The sequence below is a fragment of the Equus caballus genome, chromosome 23 (genome assembly GCF_041296265.1).
Source record: "Equus caballus isolate H_3958 breed thoroughbred chromosome 23, TB-T2T, whole genome shotgun sequence".
Classification (NCBI taxonomy): domain Eukaryota; kingdom Metazoa; phylum Chordata; class Mammalia; order Perissodactyla; family Equidae; genus Equus; species Equus caballus.
In genome coordinates, this window is record NC_091706.1 from 65,267,501 (window position 1) to 65,283,864 (window position 16,364).

At 39.3% G+C, this 16,364-nt stretch overlaps 1 long non-coding RNA gene across 1 annotated transcript in view; it reads right to left on the reverse strand.

Moving 5' to 3' along the window:
• LOC138920372 (uncharacterized) overlaps positions 1-16,364 on the reverse strand; it is a 29,628-nt gene that overhangs the window by 4,245 nt on the left and 9,019 nt on the right. Inside the window, exon 2 of the long non-coding RNA XR_011431448.1 lies at positions 4,611-4,706. This is a non-coding gene — a long non-coding RNA (uncharacterized lncRNA). The remainder of the gene's footprint in view (positions 1-4,610; positions 4,707-16,364) is intronic.

A 16,364-nucleotide genomic window follows, 5' to 3' on the forward strand; every position in this document is an offset into this window, starting at 1 on the left:
AGCTGTATGAGTTCTTTGCATATTTTGGATATTAACCCCTTATCTGATATGTGGTTTGCAAATATCTTCTCCCAGTTGTTAGGTTGTCTTTTCATTTTGTTGATGGTTTCCTTGGCTGTGCAGAAGCTTTTTAGTTTGATGTAGTCCCATTTGTTCATTTTTTCTTTTGTTTCCCTTGCCCGGTCAGACATGGGACTTGAAAATATGCTGCTCAGACCAATGTCATAGAGTGTACTGCCCATTTAACTTTTATCACTAGAAATTATTCATCTTTTCTTGAATGTACCCATGGATTTTTCTTTCTCTTTCAAATAATTTTTTAAATTACAAAATCATTCACTTAGAGAAAAACGCTTCATCGATGAAGAATATTTTAGTAAATCATTATAAAGTCAATAATTTTTTTGTAACATTTACCTGGGTCAAGAACTAAAACATGGCTGGAACACTAGAAGCTCTAACAGTCTTGATCGCAGCCCTTCCTTCCACCTACAAGCAAGATCACTATCTTCCCTGTGCACCAATCACTTTCTCGATTTTATTTTTAGCTTTTTTCATCTAGGTGAGCATTGCTAAACTGTAGAGATTCGTTTGATTTTGAACTCTGAATAAATGGAACCAAACCATTTGTACTCATTTTTGGCCTGGTTTCTTTCTCTCTCAATTCATCCATGTAGCTGAGGAGCGAGTGCTGTGAGGGCGTTCGTTTTTATTGCTGTGTTGGACTCCACGGTAAGCACATCCAATGATAGAGTCATTCTAATGCTGCTGTGTATTTGTGTTGTGTCCATTCTGGAAATATTAGGGGTGGTGCACATATACATAACCTTGAACATGTGTTTGAGCCTATGTGCACCATTTCTGTTGGGTATACCTTTAAAAGTGACATGGCAGTGTCTTCAGATATGTATATTTTCAATTTTTCTAGATAATGTTGCACAGTCTCCCAGAGTAATTCTCCCAATTAATGCTCCCATCAGTAGCGTACAAGAGTTTCAGTTGCTTCGCATCCTTATCAACAACTGGTATTATTAGTTTTTTTCATTTTACTCCCTCTGTGTGTGTAGTGGTATCTTATTGTAGTTGTGATTTGCATTTCCCTAATGACTAACGAGTTTGAATTTTTTTGGATATCTTCTTAAAAATTCTAATGTTTTCAATTGACGCACAAGAAAATTGACCTTTTTGGTGTAGAGGTCTACGACTTTTAATACATGTATGGATTTGTGCGACCGCCACCATAATTAGGACGCAGAAGTGTCCTAACCCTACTGCTTTCAATGCTTGGCCATCCCTGATCTACTTTCTGTCTAGAAGGTTTTGCCTTTTCCATATGTCCTGTGTTTAGCTGTAGGTAATAAATTGTTTTTATCTGACTGAACTCAAGATGTTTCTTTGTCTTTCATTTCCAGCAGTTTGAACATGAGGTGTCTGAGATGGATTTCTTTGAGTGTACCCTTTTTCAGATTTGCGGAGCTTCTGAATTCTCTGAGTGCACGTCTTTCCACCAAGTGCTCCCAGTTGGCTATTCCGCACCCTCCATTTCATCCTGACCCAGCTTCTTAGTAGCCCTTCTCCCTTTCCCACAGGCCCTGAGCTCTGCTGCCCATCAAGCCCGAGTGAGCACACACACCCGGGGGATGGGCCCCCTTTCCAGCATCTCCCGGGAATTGGCTGACCTCAGAGAGATCTTTTCCTGTCAGACCCCCCTGGCCATTTCCCCTCGCTCATCCAGCTGCCCACTGAGAGATTCTGCTTACTTCTGCCTGCCTCCTTCTTTATAAAAGAAAAACCTTTTCCGTATGATTTTGAGACATCCCAGATTTCTGACATCAGAGCCTTCTCCTTATTGCAGTAGTCTTTCTTTCTAATTAAAGCCTCTCTTATGTAAGTTCAGATTAATTTTTTTCCCCAAAGATTGGCACCTGAACTAACATCTGTTGCCAATCTTCTTCTTCTTCTTCTCCCCAAAGCCCCCCAGTACATAGTTGTCTATTCTAGTTGTGAGTGCCTCCGTCTGTGCCACGTGGGACGCTGCCTCAGCATGGCTTCATGAGCGGTGCCATGTCTGCGCCCAGGATCCGAACCGGCGAAACCCTGGGCCACTGAAGCGGAGCATGCGAACTTAACCACTCGGCCCAGGGCTGGCCCCCAGACTAATTTTAATTTGACACTTTTGATAAATTTGGAAGTTTCCAGTTAATATTTCTTCAAATATATTTTTCTGCACTGCGTTCTTTCTTCTCTGCTTTTGGAGCTCCACCGGCACAAAGGCTAACTCTTCAGAAATATACCACCAGCACCTCAGGCTCTCTTCATTTCTGTTTGTAAATCTTCCTCTCTTTTGCACAAACTGTATAATTCATATCTTCACATTTACTGACTCTTTCCTCTGTCATCTCCATTGTCCTGATATTCAGTGGATAAACCAGTGGATTTTTAATTTTGGCTACTGTATTTTGCAACTGTGCAATTTCCACTTGTTTCTTCATTTTCTATTTTTTTTCCTGCGATTTTCTAGCTTTGTATTCATTTCAGAAACGTTTTCCCTTTTGTCTTGGAGCATGCTTATGACTGTGGTTTTAAGGTCCTTAGTTCTGAAGTATTCGGTGCCTTTTGGAGAAGTCCCACTTTTTCCCACCCAGTTGCCGGTCTTGAACCATAGCAGCGTTCTACCCGGCGGCTCATTCTCAGACTCAGAGGCGAGACCAGGATCTCACACTTGGTGCTTTGGGATCTCTCTGGATCTCTGTCCTCCGGTGATCTCACTGACACTCGCCTGTTCTCGGGCCTCTGTTCTCCGGCTGCGAGGCTGGGGCATTCGCTTCCTCCCTCTTCCACACAACTGCTGTGACTGTCCGCATCCAGGACCAAGCAATGGGAGGACACAGGGAGAGAAAGGACAAACGAGGATTTGCCTCGCACTCTTGGAGTCTCACTTCTTCACATCACAGAAAAAATTTCCCCTTCCTGACCTTTAGGGACCTGCCCGGCCACCATGGCTGCCACTGTGGGGGCTTTATGGGGCCCGCACTGGAGAGAAGGGACAACAGAGGAACCCGCCCTCCCCACTCCCTCTGACCAGGAGGATCCCCTTTCCCGCCTCTTAGACTGGCAGAGAGGGCTTCTCTGGAGCCCCGCTGACCTCATTCACGCACACTGTGGGTTCCGGTGTGTCTTTGAGCTCAGCCAAGTGACACTGGAAGGAAAGAAAAAGATAAACAGACTCCTGGTCTGGAAGAACTGTGACGCTTGCTGTCCTTCCTCTGTCGACCTGCACCCGTTTCCTCTTCTGAGCCTTCAGCTGGCTGTCCCCGCGTCTACACAAGATTTATTGTTGAATCCGACGGGGACACGGAGGGCAGGGTGCTGACTCCACCTTTCCTGGAATTGGCACCAGATTCCATCCTCTGCGGAATACCTGCTCAAGTTCTTTTGTATATTTTTTCCATTGGCTAATCTTTCTCACTCAATCTCTCCTTTTTACTTAAAAATAGCTTCATAATGAGATGGTTCACTTTAACTTCTAATGGCTCCTTTGATACCCTCATTTCTCAGTGTCAGATTAGCACTGGCAGGGTTTTCTCAGAGTTTTGTTCTTCTCCTCTTGAATACTTTTCCCTGTTTAGAGGGATTATTTTTAATAGACATCCTATTTCCAAAAAAAGAAAGCTAGATATCTTTTAATATTAAAACAGAAAAGTGAGCGTCCCTTCAGAAGGAGACTGGAGACAATGAGAGCAGGAAACAGGCATTGGCTTGTCACCCTCACTTACTCCTGGGCTCCCCACAGCCTGGACGGGAGGGATGGAAATGTGGGTGTCACTGTCTAGAGCTGTTTCTACGATTTTACCAAGATCATTCACATCAAAACCACTATGAAATTAGAGTTTGTACATCCTTACACGCTTTGGCAAACGTACAGACATACAGGAAGACGGAAGGAGGTGACACAGCTTGGGAAAAAGAATCCTTTAAAATAGCTCTGATCTTCGACAGGAAAATGACATAAATTCTAGCGCCCTTACTGATAGGGAAAGTAGATTGTTATTTTCTTCTTTGATATTTATTTCTGAGTGTATTAGTTATTCCTAGTAGATTTTAGACATATTAACAAATGGACATACTCCTATCTAATATGTTCTCCAGTGGATTCAATCTCTTCCATATTATTGCTCCCAGGAAACTGTATGTAAGTATTCTGCTCACCCAAAAGATTAAAACTGCTGTGGCTCCTCTCTTTATCTGAAGCATATTAGGATCTGAAAAGCATTATTTTTGCGTGTGTGCAACACTCACCGCTAACTGTGGTAATGCACCCAGATTTAAATGTTCTTAGTGAGGAGTATTATTTATAACACCCAGTATCCTTATGTCTAAATACACACAGTTTTTATAGCAATAAATATCACACAATTATAGCTTGTTATTGGTTATGATGTCAAGACTCTATGTTAGTTACTCTAGAGTATTTTAATCCAGGCCCAAATTGTAGACATTTTCCTTTTTAATCTGCTGAGAGTGGACATAGCAATTATGATGTATAATTCTCCACCTGGCAACCGCGGTTGCCGTGGTGATGACCGTGTGGGCAAGAAGCACTGACTCACTGTGTTTCTCTGCTTCGCTTCATCATCTCGGAAGTGGAAGAATGTGCACCTGGCTGAGGATGGCCCCTCAGGCTCCTCTGTTAGCTTCTGAGGTGCCTGTGGGGAAGTGAGATGGGGCAGTAAGGAGTTGCCTTATTAAAAACTCTCTTTCCACATAAAAGGATGGGTAATCTGTTTTGCTAAAACACAGTTTGCAACAAAACAAAGAAAATCTGATGTTATATCATGGAAACAACATGATTATTGTGGTACAGCTACCGAGGCACGATTAATGCCACGTTCTCCGTGATACAGTTTCGGCATGTGCACTCTTTACATTCTGTGCCACGTTTCAGCTACTACCGCAATTGCAAAATGAAAGAAAAAACACATGATTGATAGATTTCAAGACTGCTTTCATTCCCTAGCTGTGAGTTAACTATTTTAAAAAATACTATCAGTGCAGAGAGATCTGGGTAATTTGAAGTTAGGATTCAATGCCCGAATCCACCATCGAATAGCTCTGAGACTTTCAGAATGTTACTTAACCTCTCTGTGGTTTGGTTCTCTCATATGTAAAAAGAAAAAAAGAACAGTGAGCTTGGAATGAGGATTAGACACAAAAGTATGTTAATATACTTAAAACAGTTCCTGGCATAATAATCACTAAATGAGGGTTTGCTCTCATCACCATAGCTGTCATAGTTCTTTGCAGTAGAGCTCCTGAACTATTCTAAGCTCCCTGAGGAGTGAGTCCCCTTAAACTCTTTTGTCTCCTGCCCTATGCCGTCACCCTCCCCTTGGAGTTGGAGAGAGACACAGGTGGAGACCATTGGAAGCCACTGTTCCAAGTTTCTTTCTTAGATGGGGCTGAGCTGTCAGAATTACTGCGTTGGGGGCTTTCTCCTCTAATGGCGGGAGGAGGTAACATGGGTAGGTGTTTCTCCCCTGGTGACTGGAACTTCCCTCTGGGGGACTGCCCCAAGGTCAACCTTAGAGAGTAAACTGGCAGGCCCATTGGTCTTGGGCTGAGCTGTCCTCCTACCCATTTTAATCAGTAATACAGAGTTCATTTGTCCTTCCGTCTGCTGGTTCTGCTGGTTTAGTTCTCAAGAGAGGCACAGCTCAGACGGGAAAAAAACTATTTATTGAATAGTCTCAAAAACCCACTCTTGTGGTTAAAAGCTTAAGATTTATCTTATTGACTTCATATGCAAATTCATCAGAACAAGATATAGAAACTCTGGGATCCCTATATAGAATCATATGAAAGATTTTTTTGTGGTGGTATGCTGTTTTGTTTTATTTTCTGGAGATATTTTAGAATTTTACTTTTCCTTTTGTATTATAGTTCAAGATTGTCAAGGACTTTCTGAGTCACACGGATTTATGTATTTGTGGGACTGTATTTTAGTGGCCCCAGTGAATTTATCATTATGTTATAGTAAACTAAGAGAGGACAGTGTCCAGGTTGCTTCTGAAGGGACGCGGGTATGGGTCCACACGTATCAAAGGAGGGGACGCAGCCGCAGGCGCTTAGCGTTGGAGCTGCCACAGGCTGCCAGGAAATGGAGAGAGATAGACGGAAAGCTTACAAGGGATATAAGGCAATGACACTGGCTTCGAGATTAAAGTTGGAAAAAGTATCCAGAAAAAATTGAATTTATCAACGGTTGACCACTCAGACAGGAAAATGAAAGCTCTATGTTTCTTTCTTCCCTGGTGCTTTCTTCAGTAGGCTGATGATAGACGTGTAGACCCGTTAGCAGCCTCCCTAAAAGGCCCATAAGTGTTCAGTGTCCTTAACTCCTTTCTCTTAATCCCTCTCCCAGTCCTTTCACTTGAAGAGGCAGCCTGTCATCTGTGTCTGTCATTTATCCTCAGATACCCACACACCTCACAAAATGCATTATTTTGATTACGGATGCATTTTTAAGTTTTGTTCCATTTCGTGGCTTTTGTCTTTAATTATTTTGTTTTAAATATATAGCCTGTTACCAAGTGTATATCTAGTTCAAGGGGTCTCAAATTATTTAGTCTCTAGAACTCTTTATATGCTTAAAAATTATTGAAGATTCCAAAAAGCTTCTTTTTCACTGTTGTATTGTCTACCAATGGTTACCATACTAGAAATTAAACTTGAGAACTTTAAAAACTATTTTTTAGTTTATTTGAATTGGCAATAAAAATTCATTGCACATTAATGTACATTTTATGATACATATTTTTATAAAAGATAAATATATTTTCTAGAAAAATTAGAAGAGCGTGTGGCATTGTTTTTCATTTTTGCAAATCTCTTTAGCGTTGGCCTTAATAAAAGACAGTCAGATTCTCACATATGTTTCTGCATTCAGTTTGTTGCAAGAGCTTGTTTAATTTGAAGTATATGAAGAAATTCTGGCCACAACCAGATACATGGCTGGAAATTCTAATAGCCTTGTCAGCTCATGGTGGGCATTCTTCTTTGGTACTCTAACAAAACTTGACAAGTAGTAGTTTCTTGAAGGTTAGTTGTAATGTGGAATCTGAAACCATGTCAATCAACTTTTCACACTCATTGATATTAAAATCCTTTGGTCTGTCTTACGCTTTGAATGGGATCATTTGCCCAAGTGTGATATTGTTAACATCATTGTTGACACAGCGGTCACTCAAAAAATATTGATTCACCGACTAATGCAGGTCTTCCAAATGTTGACACATTTAATTCTATGATATAAAAAATTACATCCAGTAGCCTCTCACCACTCATATCATCAGAAAAGTCTTGAAATATTGGGAAGCTGTGAAAATTCCAAAATTCCAATTTTCATTTGAGAGTTCAGATTTTGCCATTAGGAACAAATAATGCCAGTTATGTTCTGTGAATTGACATGCATACTTTGGTCACTTTTGAGAAAATGTCAGCCAAAATCTAAGTCCCATAACCATAGCTTGTCTTTCAGTTGTTCTATCGAGTACAAACGGTGTTCCATGAAAAATGTGACTATTTCAGTTCACAAATCGAATACGGCACAAGTGATTTCCTGGAGACGGCTCTCCTGCCTCAGCGTGCAGCAGGCCGGTTCCAACAGGCACTTCCTGTTTCAGCACACACGATATTGAAGCGGTGCGGGTACACGGAGTGTTGAAGGTGAGGACCACACGTAGTTTGGTGCCATCGTTTTATTTGTGCTAAAGCTCTACCTGCTTTACACCATCTTTGCAAATATCAATGCAGTAAAAAAAAAAAAAAAACAAAACCAAGTAACACCCTCACCTTGTTATGAAAATAGGTTTGGCCTTATGAACTCTCTGAAAGGGTCTCTGGGAACCTCTGGGGTCCCCAGACCACACCTCGAGAACTGATGATTTAGCTCATTCCCTCTACCTGCTTAATATTACGAATGCTTTGACCACACAGTTGAATAAGTCCACTTACATAACGTGACACTATAAGATGAAATTATTGAGATTTTAGAGAGTGCTGGAATGTGTATTAATGATTACGTGGCCAATCTTTAATTTTCTAATAAATAAGTAAATGTAATTTCCAATGAACACACATACAGATTGAGCCATATGAGTTAATAATGAACATTTTAGGTTAAAAAAGCTAGGATGTCACAGGATGACTGGAAAAAAATTTCCAGGACTCAATTTTCTTATAAGACAATAATTATAAATATGACAGAAAAGGAGCTGCACTCCGATTTATCTGCTCTTGTATTCTTAGTGTATTCAAGGTACAGGGCTTGGAATTGTGCTTGAATGTTCACCTTTATCTGTGTGACATGATAACGTCCAGTTTGGTGAACAATGTTTCCCAAGCTTTTGTGTCATCTGTCTTCCCCTTATTGAAAGGTTTTCCATTCAATTCCTAGAAAACGTATGGCTTCTGGTGGCAACTGTAACTATTATCAGAGTCTCTCAGTCGGAGTCGAAGTTGAGCTGACGGTCATTTTTTACCAAATGGCCTTATCTAGTTACACAGGTGTCATGAAATTACTGGGACAGCTCACCCTTTTTCTCTTCTCTGGAACAACCTGACCATAAGTGGGGTTACCTGTTTTTTCAAAGACTGGTGGCACGCATCTATGAGCTTCCAGGACCCAGGGTTTGGGAGGGTTTTAATTGATTTCAATTTCATTAAAAGTTATTGGCCTATGCAGGTTTTTTAAAAATTTCATTTTGTAAAAATTTTGTCATTTTACATTTTCCCTGAAAATTATTCTCTTCTTCTAGGTTTAATGCATACTTGTTCAAAACATTTTTAAAAATTGTGTATCTGTTATTTTCTCTTTATTCTGTGGTGTGTTTATTTGCATCTACTTTCTTTCTAACTGATCTGTCTTGTTGGGGTTTTGTCTGTGTTGTTGATATTTAAAGAAAGAGTTTTAGGTTTTGATAATATTTTCTATTATATGGTTCTTTAATCCATTGATTTCTTCCTTTTTCTTTTCTTATTTTATGCTATTTATAAAAATTTACAAAAATGTGTATTTTTTCTAAGTTTTTCATTCAATTCTTGGTATTGCACATTTCTGCTCTTCTGACTTGGAGCATTAAATTTCTTTCTGTGGTTGCTTTAGCTATCCTCAGAGTTCTTGATTGGTCCTGCTGCATTTTCATTGAGTTGTAGGCGTTTCATAGGTTTCTTTTTATTTTGCACCCAAAGGGTATTTAGTCACATGTATTAATTTTCACACATACCAGCACATACACATACAATGGTGCCAGTGTTTTTTGTGTCTTATTTAATAAAGCCATATCTACCTCAAGGTCATGAAGATATTCTAAATTCCAAAAGCTTAACTGTTTTTAGATTTTCTTTTATGCCTTTAATCCATCTGCAATGGATTTTTTTTTCAGGAAGATTAGCCCTGAGCTAACATCTGCTGCCAATCGTCCTCTCTCTCTCTTTTTTTTTTTTTTTGCTGAGGAAGACTGGCCCTGAGCTAATATCCGTGCCCATCTTCTTCTATTTTATGTGGGGCACCTGCCACAACATGGCCTGACAAGTGGTGCATAGGTCTGCACCTGGGATCTGAACCAGTGAACCCCAAGCTGCAGAAGTTGAATGTGTGAATTTAACCACTGTGCCACCAGGCCAGCCCCTGCAATGGATTTTTGTGTGTAATCTTTGAGGTCTGAGTCATTGTGTTTCTCCCTCTATGGATATACAGTTGCCCCAGCACCACTTATTGACAAGACTGTGCTGTCCCCACTTTGTCAACATGAAGTACTATCATACGTGAGGATCTGTTTCTATCAAGTTTGCTCCGTTTGGCCTATTTGGCCACCTCTGCAGAAGTCCCACGCACCCCTAATTACTTTAACTTTAAACTAGATTTCGATCTCTGTTAAAACAAGTCCTCACAGCGTGTTTCTATTAAGCACATCCTGACTATTCTTGGCTGTTTGTATTTCCATCTATAAAATTTAGAATCTGCTTACCAAATTCCACACAAAAATTAGGAATTTTCATTGGCAGTGCAATTTTGAGGGAAAGGGATATATTTAAAATATTGAGTATTCCAATCCAATAACTTGTCATATATTCTTATTTCTTAGTCTCTAATGCTATTTCTCAATAATAGTTTAGAATTTTCTCTGTGGAGGTCTTGTCCATGCTTTCTTACGTAAATTCCTAGGTACATGACTTCACATTACACTATTACAATATCTATCTTTTCATATCTGCCATTGTTTTTTAGTTCTTTGTTATCAACACATAGAAATACAGTTGAGTTTTGTACATTGAGTTTGTATCCACTAAATTTAAGAAGCTTTTTTTGTTAATTCCAGTGGTTTATTTATAGATGCTTTAGGTTAACTGCATGTGAAATGATGTCGTCTGCTATAAGGATTGTTCATTTCTTCCATTTCCATCCTTGTACCTTTTATTTCTTTTTCTTGCCTTGCTGAACTGGCCAGCCTTTCCAAAACAATGCAATCTAATGATCAAAAGCAGTACACATTTTTCAGCTTCTAGATCTCAAATGAAAAGTTTAACTGTACCCATTTTTTAAATTTAGCTTACTTATTAAGAATTTTATTTTTTTGAATTCCAAATACAAAAATTTTAATTTCCAATGTCTCCTGTTTACTGATTTTCTGAGATGCAATATCTTCTAAAATAAGATCAGATACAATGTTATCTTCATAGTTTGACATTTCCAATTCTTCCGGTATTCACACCACTGGAGCCAAGGCACAGGCAACTATAAGATGCCCACTCCCAGAGAGCATGACATTCAAGCCCTTCTAGAACCAATCATTTTCTCCCACATTTTAATTTCACAAAGCCAACCACTGTCAAACCACATCACTGTCCACAGGATAAAGGCATTCTCCATGCTTCAAGTGTTCAGAACATTCAGTAGTCTTCGGCTTCTAGTACATTATCACACAACTTTCTGGGCTGGAGCTCTCAGTCAAAACGGCCTCATATCTCTGAGGTATCAGTGGTTCATTACTCCACGAAACATTTTTCCACAGACCGGAACTGTTCATAAATTGGCCAAGAAATCCTGGTGATTATGGTGTGACTCACAAAGTTTCCCTGCTACTACCATGATGGTGCTTTGACTGTTTTCCCAGATGCTTGGCAGCGTTTTTCTAAACACCGTTCACCCTGAATGATGCCCCCATGTGTGCACCGCTTGAGACTTTTAGTCTGTGTTTATGATCTAAAACTAGAGGAAGAATCTGACACTGGCACTGTGAGTTGTAAATCCCTGATTAGAGAGTACTGTGGTACAGAATCTGGTACTGGTGGTCAGTTGTGACATTGCTTGAAATCTTCAAATCATTCTCAAGATATTAATTTATAAAGGATAACTTTGATTGGAACAAAAACCTGCATTCTTGTCGCTGATCACTGTCATGATATACAGCATATTCAAGGAGAATTCATTTCAGAGAAAGAATTATGAAATTGAGTTCTATAATTAAAACAAAATATAAAGAACAGTTACGTATAACAAGGTCTAATTGAACTTTTAGACTTACATGCAAAATGCTGAAGGCAAATGGATTGATGTGGTATTATCATATTTGTCAACATTGTATTCCCCAGAGTGACTCATTTCCATGAGAAACATATTTGTTAATGCCATCTGGTGATGTACATTTTGGCAAGATTTTCCTGAATATTCAACAAGGTCGTCATGAAGGAAAGCAATGTTCGTTGGTTTCCAGCAGCATCGCTGAAGTGGGTTGCATGATATTTACACCTCCTGATGTTCCTACTTTTTACTTATCACCTAAAGGAAGGCTCTTTAAAAGGGGACTTGCTCTCTGCTTAAATGTTAGTTTAGGAGTCACGTGAAAAGTTATATTTGCAGGAAACTGTATTTTGTGGAGCAACTTCTAGAATTTAGTGATTTAGTGATTGTGTTCAATTTTCGCATTTGTTAAATATTTTACAATGGTAAAGACTTCATGTTTATTCTTTGAGGAGGTAGTACTATGATTATTTCTTTGTGCAGTTATTCAGGACAACAGTAGCTATGTTCTGAGGACAAAGTACAAGGAAAGAATAGTCCCATTGCTTGGGCAAGACGATAGAAGATAATAGATGACGAAGAGAAAGAAGAGACTCTGCAACCCATTTTTATTTCATATAAAGGCAAACGCACATTTTCTTTGGATGTTGTAAGAAACAAGAAATATTTCCCTGATACATGTATAGACTTTGCGTATGGCAGATATATTTAAATGAGTCAGAGCCTCAGGTCAAGATTGCTATACTTCAGAAAAACCAAAGACATTCAAAGATCTTGAAAGCAACAGGAGATTCAGCAAGATCACACTGCAGAGCAAAAATAAATTCTCCTGGCTGAGCTGACATTTACAGAAGATTTCCCTCATGGCTGCAACAGAAATTGACTAAGCCCGGTGCCAAAATCCAGAGCCAGGGCCTCGGGCGCTTTCTTGTTTTCTAGTCTTAAATTCTCCTATTCTAAAAGCACCGCCTTGCTTTGTACCCCTTTGTAACTCAGGTGTCAATAAAAGAAAAATTAGAAATAATAATCATTGATAATAATAATAATGGCAGGGACTTATACTTTAAATGGACATTTAATATATGTGTTTGAAGATCAAATATGATAATTCGTATGAGGGTCTTAACAGAGTATCTTGCATGTATTTAGGATGAATAATCCTTCGTTCTTAGTGTGCTTCTTAGCTCTTGTTAAAAAACAGTTAGTAGGTAATGTTTTTAAAGATGAGCTTACCTTGGTATTCAGTGTGTAATGAAGTCTCTCTCTACTCGTTAAATTTAATCACCTTTATTTTAACTCCTTTATATTATGACTTCTCCTCTTTAGGTCAGGGGTTCTTGTGACTTTCCACAATGTGACACGCTTGTCTCTGCCTCGAGATTTGTTGGTGCGACACACAGACTCTCTCGCTCAGTTTCTACTCCCCAAATCTGATCCCTCCTGGATTCTTCTCTGAGTTCTCCAGCATGAATTTGACCTGGTGATTCCTGTTCTTGTTGCATCATTTCCTGGCCACACTGCCCCACACTGCTTGTGCCGTCAGTGGTCCTGACATTCGTTTTGTGTACTTCATGTGGACACCCTCGAAAGGACTGCCATACCTTGAAGAGGCATTGCTCATGCTTCTCTCATGTAGACCTAGCAAAAAGCCAGATATATAATTCATGGTCAAAATTGCTGAGTCATCCAGTGAGTTTAATTTTTTAATGGCTTCTCTTTTAGATTATAATTATGTACTTCACAAGTCATTTCAAATTTATAGTCGTTAAGATGACTCTATTTTGTTTCACAGAATTTTTTGTTGCGGGAACCTCTTTTGTGTTCTATTTTAAGCACTAGTCATTCTTTCATTTGTTTATACAGTCAGCCATTATGAAAGTCACGGTCTGAATCACGGCAAGGGGCACAATTTATCTTTTAGAATAAAATGAAACAGAGTGTAAGATTCATTTGGGGGACCTTGAAGTAAAGATGCATAGTCATCAGCTCCATCCTCCATCCCGAGAGCCTTCTATTGAGAGGAACAAAATAAATCCACGAAAAACAGTGCACTACTGGCATAGTGCTCAATTCCCGGAGGTGACTTGTTAGGCTCTCTGTATTTTAATTATTATCTTCTTCATTAGCCAAGAGAACAAGCAAATATCACATGCTAGCTGTCAAAAGGATGCCAACACATCTAGAAAGATTACATCCATCACTTGATTCAGTATGGTGGCTACATTCACCCTTCCTAAAGCAGCTGGAATCTTATTTTAACACTCTAAAACAAAACCTTAAGGACTGCTGACAAGAGGGCTTCCAGGATAGGCCCTCCTCTCTGGAATTTCTTACTTTCCCTGGATTAAATTCTGATGAATTCTGGAGCCAGCTGGAAGTTGCCTGAACATCAAAACTGTATTGAAGAGATAATCTCTAGAAAAACACTTTAATAACTATCTTCTGTGAGGTCCTAGATAGATGTCAGAGGTTTCTTCTTATTTTGTGTGAGGTCCTATGCAGCTTCATAACTTCACGTATAGGCAGGAAATGAAAATTATGATTTATAAGAATGTTGAATAATTGCAGTTTTTTTCCATTGTCAAATAATGTGAGTTAGAAATATTTCCCATATTCAAGAGAATATAAAAGTATAGATTCATAGTTGCTTCCTTCTATTATCTTTTAATATCATGCACTCAAAATATTCCGTTTATTTTCCTGATTTGTGTATATGAAGCCAGGAACCTAAAAACCTGCCTTGCAGCACATGCACACTACACTCAATAGGTACTTTTGTGGACATTTATAAGTTGTAATCATAAACACAAAAAGGTTGTAAAAAAATTAGCACTGTAATAAAAATAACAATTAACATTTATTGAGAACAAAATATGTACCATGCCTGTGCATAGACTCAGTGTAAACTCACGAGCGAAGCGTACTTTTCAGTCCCAGTTTTACAGGAGAAAATTACCGCTCAGTTAGGTTAGGTAAATGCCTCAGATTAGCGCAGCTAACAGTAGCTGAGCTGCGTGAACTCTGTGCTTACGTCTAGACCACTGTACAAATGAGGAAACCCGCTGGATGCCTTTTCTTTATCCTTCCAGATCTTCCTCACCTTTCTCCATCGTTTCCCATGCCTCTTGGGCTTCCATTGGCTTTGGCCAGTGGAGCTCAGTGAAAGGGGAGCGGGGAGGAAAAAGTGAGGCTGGGCATCCATTTCCTCCCTGCGAGGACGCTGAGTCAGTGAGTGTCTTCAGGAAAGTCAACAACTTGTGTCGGGCAGTCCTTCCACACAACACTCTCTTCTCTGGGTTTTAGGACTGCTCCCACCTCACCGCTCCAGGGTTAGGAGTTGAAACAGACCCAATAGTTGCCAGCTTTGGGGTGCAGCACCGTTCTCCTATCCAGCTTAAGTGCCATCTCGTTCTTGCCAGGATCCTGGTAGATTCACAGAGTCTGTGAGAATCTGTTTCAGCAGAAAGAAATTATAAAACCTCTGTGTAATTTTCTTACCCTTATAAAGGGGATATAACCACAGATATTATAAGAGAGTATATCAGAGCATGTGGCACAATTTGTCTCATACAGAGAATTTCTCAATCATGTTTACTGTTATTTGTATCCTTTGGTACTAACTATGACATTGCAAACAAGACTCTTTGTGAAGATGTTGATGACGCTGTGCGATTTTATCCCATGAGCTAATGATGCTCAAAGTTAAAAATCTAGCTTAGGGAACATTGCTTTGGCAAACTCTCTGATTCCCCTCTTCATGGACCCCACCTTACAGCAGATCATATCATCTGTGCTGCTCAGTACCTTGACATAGCCTCTAGTGCCTTGCAACTCTTCATTCATATATCGCCTTTACGGACTGTGGCCCTTTACGGGCAGAGCATAGGGCATGATGCATATGAAGAGCTCACTCAATGTTGTGGAATTTAAATAAGGTACCCAAGACAACAACAACGAAAAATAAAGTACTCAGGAGCACAGACTCGCTTTGATGGTGGGGCATCATCTTTAATAGGATTGTTGACGTTTTCTCTGGTGGCTCTGATTTGGTTCTACGGGAAAACCCCAAACATTTCAAACTAAAGATAAGCAGATGGGTCCCTAAATCACCTTATCTTATAGGACAGCTTTAGTTGTGTCCCGTTACCCTCCTCCATTTATAATAGGATTGTCATAAACATTTCTTCTTCATACATTTAGAACCACATACATGTGTTATAATTTTTGCTTTAATCAGCAAACATAATTTGGAAAACTCAAGAGGAAGAGGAAAGTGTCTTGTATTTACCCACCCTTTTACACAGGCCATTGTTTTCTTCTTGATGTTTCAAGATTCCTTCTTTTGTTATTTTCCTCTTTTTAGGGAATTTCTTTTAATTATTCTTTTAGAGTAGATCTACTGGTGACAAATTATTTTAGTGTCCTTCACCTGAAAATGTCTTGATTCTTCTTCCTTCTTGAAGAATATTTTCACTGGGTGTAGAATTCTGGAGTGATTTTTTTTTTTTTAATTTCAGTATTTCAAAATGTATTTTGCTACTTTCTTCTGGCCTCTACGATTTTTGATGAAAAATTTGTTGTCATTATAATTATTTTTCCCCTAGACGTAAATTATCATTTTTCTTAGGCTGTCTGGGGTTTTTCTATGTCTTTAGTATCCAGATGTTTGAATATTACATGTTTTGGTGTGAATTTCTTTGGGTTTATCCGTTTTTGAAGTTCACTCATCTTGAATCTGTAGGTTTATGCTTTTTGTCAAGTTTGGGGAGATTCAGCCATTCTT